A 4,593-nucleotide genomic window follows, 5' to 3' on the forward strand; every position below is an offset into this window, starting at 1 on the left:
AGTCAGAGCTTGCTGTCCCCTGCATGACCATGAAACTCGGGGCAGCATATGAAAGGAAGCATGCACGCAGTCATGCACCCATGCAAGCATCCATGCATACAGCAAGACAGCAAGACAGCAATGCCGCAGTCATCCTAGCAACTCTGATAAGGGATAAGGACAACTTTGCATGCAATTTTTGAAGTCTGCTGAGGGGCAACAAGAGGGGCCCACAGCCTTCCGCTTCCTCTCCACAACTTAGCTCTTTGACAGCTGTAGAAATAAAAAGGTGGTCTGGAAGACTCTAACCGGTGCTTTTTGTAGTCACTTCACTTGCAACATGGTCATTTGTACTACCCTCACGTCCCCTCAGAGAAAATTTCATTAGCAAATTAGGATAAAAGTAAAAAAAAAAGAAAAATTTTAAAGATATGTATATGGCTTCTCATGACAGCAGTTTCTTTTTACTGGAGAATTGGGTACACAATATGATCTGCAATAACCTGCAAAAGGCACAAGAGTTTTGGTCAGAATATTACTACCTGTGGCTCCCTGGTCCTACCTCCAGCCCAGGCAGCTCCTGCCCTCAGTCCATCTGGCATCACCTATTTCCTTCATTTCCATGTAGTCTGTGCTTCCAGCTACCCAAACCTTCCTAAACGTCCTCTCACCACTCTATCGGCTCTACAGTGTCTCACCTCCTGCTGCTGCTGCCTGGGAAGCACCAGTGAGCCCACCTGGCTTCCTTTCACACACCAGCCAGCGCATTTTGTCCCACAGATGGTGTATCTATATGCCCCCAATGGACACTAGGGTCAAGTAGACACCAAAACCAAGCAATTCCAAATGCCGTGTGTTTCCCTGTAAAGGGATTACAGGAAAAGCAGTATATGAAGACTGTCTAAGCTCACACTGCACATGCTGCACCAGTCATTGTTTTCCTATGGGTAGACAGAGCCCCGAGACCTTGCTCTCTGGTTAAATCTTGCAGCAGCCCATCTCTGCCAAACCCAGTGGTGCCCCTGAGCAAGCTGTGAACAACTCAGGGCCTGTACCCGAAATCTTAAGGCCGAGAAATTCCCCCATGAATTCTTTAAAGCCATTTAAACAAACCTCATGCTCAATACTTTTCCCTTAAATAGAAAAAAAAAGTTTAGAAGTGAACACGCATTTTCCTTCTGGCATGTTAAAGAATGTGACTTACACACATTGCAACAGCGTTAAGCTGTTGGGAGGGGTTGGACATTCCTTCATTACTCTCACTCTGAGCTTTTACTGTTAGAAATTTAGCTTACTCTTTGGATGGATCTTTGGAACAAGATGTTAAACTGCTGCAGGAATAGAGATAATTTACTCTCCATTGGAGAATTTACTAATGTATCTGGCCGCCGACAAAACTGGCAGAATAAATATCAGAGCATGGCTTCCCAACAGCATCACCCACGTGCTGAGAAAATGCCTGGTCAGATAGTAGTCAGATAGAGTCGTGGTGCTTGGCCTCGCTAACTCTGGCTCAGCTGTTCTCAACCTGAGAAAGGAATAATTCAAGGAAAAAACCAAGACCAACACAAGAAAACCACAGCAGATGCTCCAGTTGGCTGCTGCAGTGCAAGAGCAATGGCGATACTGAGGACAATCACATGAGAAGATCAATAACAGAACTGAATCCTGAATGACTGACTACTCACACAGGGATATCATTCATAGATTAACGACTACAGAAACCTCCACACTTACCCCTTTTTAACTGGAACTTCAAGCATACTTCCAAGAGAAGCTGGTTTCAAGAGCAAAGAGCCTACAACAAACCATGGACTTAAATTGTATACATAGACCACAACACATACTAGAGACAGAGCAGTACGTACTAGGACCTTAACTGAAAGCATATAAAAACAGTCAGTAAAATTTAATAAATTGTGCTGTATCACATGCACTGTAATCACAAGACTTTTTAACCTTTGCGATCCAACCAAGATGGGTTGGCAATAAATAAAGGGAATGAGCAGGTTGCTTAAAGAGGCTCTGAATCTCTGCTGAAGCAAAAGGTGTTGAACCATTAGCCATGAAATCACCCACTGCCAGGGAAATCCCACTTTGCAGGATATCCTGAGGACGGGAAAGAAAAATCTCCCACTTCAAATCTAATAAGCATAGTTCTACATTTTAATGTTAACACTAGCTGCAAACTAATTTCCATTGATGAGAACAAAGAAATGTAAATGCAGTCATTAGAGAAAGCATGATAATAGCATCCTGATTTAGTAAAGGTGAAATCAATGGATAAAAAGAGCTAGAGTACATGGAGAGGTCCCACTGTAAATATTTGACTTAAAAACATGAAGGTGCATCAGAGATGATTAACAGATAACAGGAAGACAATAGATGTGCTGCAAAAACAAAGATGATCTATTTTTTCTGTATTGGGTAACCTTGTGGGTTATCAAAACTTTAGACTGTAGATAATACCTTCTGGATATAAAGAACATTTTCTCTTCCTCTTAAAAGAGATAGGAAAAAAGTCCTTAAAAAAGAGAAATAGAAAAAAGCTTCTTGTAACAATACATTTGTCTTCATTCTATGAAAAACTTCAGAGTCAGCTTTCAATGGTTCAACTGAAAATTAATTCCCTTCCAGATTATTAAAATTAGAACTAAATTTTTAGTTCACAGTCTGTATTTTTTATTTAACACTGAATTGTTCTTTTTTGAAAAATGGCACTTTTCAATAAGGTCAACAGAAAAATTCTTAATCATAATCTCAAATTCATATGCTTATGTCTACTTAGCATATTGAATAGTACAAATAGGAGAAACTGTGATGTTGCTACCACCACTTATAAAACCTCTTCCTAAAACATGCAGAGGCAGTTACTGAGGACTTGATTATTTGTCACCTCTTCCAAGAGGAGTCTTACAATTCCCTCCCCCCCCAAAAAAAAAAGCCCCAGGTAATGGATTACTCTCTGGGCAGCAAAATAGAGCAATTTCTGAGCAACTACAGATCAATGAAAAGGAAAAGAAGTTGGCAGAAGCTCAGTTCATAATTTTTGAGGATTATTTCTAACATACTAGTTGTTTGTTTACAAACAGCAGGTAACGCCCTAACCAAACCATGAGTGCTGTGCGTGTGGAATGGGGCTGCCCACCTGCACCTGACCAGGATGAGCTGCAACAGAACTGTAGTAGAGAACCCAGTATAAGACTCTACTTAAACCATATAAATTCAGTTGCATTTTTCAATCTAATTAGACTTAAAATATTTTCTTTCCTTTGTAGCCTGAAGAAAGATGAAGGAAAACCAAACACAAACCTTGCAGGTACCAAAATAAGATGCAGGAAGCAGAGATAGAAAAATGGAGAAAAGAAAGATTGAATTTGCAGCCACATAATCCTGTTTCAGCAGTGACATGCTAATAAAATGGTCACATTTCCCCTGCAATGTCTGCATGGCAGCATTTTTTATTTGTGCCCATGCCCAACCTGCCAAAAGTTCAGAAACTATCTGAACAACAGTGGATTTTATGTTGTTCCAATTGTGCTGGCCGGGAAGCCATTACATGCCGCAACATTAGTGTTTGACTTTGTTCCTATTATCTGAGAAAATAAACATGGGAGATAGTATTTATTTCAATGCAAAACCCAATCCTGTCGTAGAGCAGAGTTCTGGTACAAGGTTCCTTTCTGTCTTACTTTTAGGGAACCAGAGTACTGGAGTGCTGCAGGGGGTGATGGGACATTGAGCTGGCCAGAGGCACATCTGCCTAGGTCTCTTGTTTATCAAGACTTTCAAAATCAGAAGGCAGGTTTCTTAGACTCTAAACCAGACTAATTGTTTGTTTAATAGAATGAATTTAAAGGAACTCAGTAGAATAGATATAAAATGGCTTATGCACAAATCCCTCACTGCCAAACATACTGAGGGGATGGGTCCTTAGCTCCAGGATTGTTTTCAGCCTGCTCCATTGTTTCCTCAGTTACAGGAGCCCCAACACAAACTCCCTGCCCTCAGGGAGAAATGCATTTGTTTCATAAACATCATAGAGCCAGTGGAAAAACTACTGTCCTGTGGTTGTGTCACACCTGTTATGAAGGAGGCAAGTAAAAGCCTATAACAGGAGCTTCTTTGCCCTTGGCAGGCTCTAGTTAGGTCAGTTGAAAAACTTCCTCAAATTATGTGATCTGCTGCTTCTCTGAGTAGTTGGTGGGGGACAAAAAGATCTTCGTACCTGCCTAGTGGCAGTGGGGGGCAAGCTGCATGCTTGCTGCAGCACTGGAAGCAGTAAAGGCTCCTCTCACCGCATGCTCCCAGGCAGAGCTGCTCCAGCTCCTACACCTCACAGAGAGGAACCTCTCTCTCTACAGACCTGAGCAGCACTACCTTCAGGTCTGATGAAGGTACCACTGGCTGGTAACGTCAAGCTGGACTCGGTCCCCTGCCTAAACCAGACACCTCTGCCCCACCCCTCCTCCTGACTTGTACAAAGAGCCTCTCAGGATGAACAGCCTTTTTTTTTTTTTTTTTTTACGCTTGAATCTTACTCACTTTTGAGTGATCTCATGAGTAGCACAGTATGAGCACATTTTCTTTCTCAGCATTAACTCCTTACTGTTT

General features: G+C 41.8%; 1 protein-coding gene across 2 annotated transcripts in view; it reads right to left on the reverse strand.

The window, feature by feature from the left end:
• KCNIP1 (Kv channel interacting protein 1) overlaps positions 1-4,593 on the reverse strand; it is a 287,991-nt gene that overhangs the window by 27,966 nt on the left and 255,432 nt on the right. The gene's annotated exons all lie outside the window — the stretch shown is intronic.

This window comes from Pygoscelis adeliae, unplaced genomic scaffold (assembly GCF_000699105.1).
Source record: "Pygoscelis adeliae isolate BGI_AS28 unplaced genomic scaffold, ASM69910v1 Scaffold248, whole genome shotgun sequence".
NCBI classification, from domain to species: domain Eukaryota; kingdom Metazoa; phylum Chordata; class Aves; order Sphenisciformes; family Spheniscidae; genus Pygoscelis; species Pygoscelis adeliae.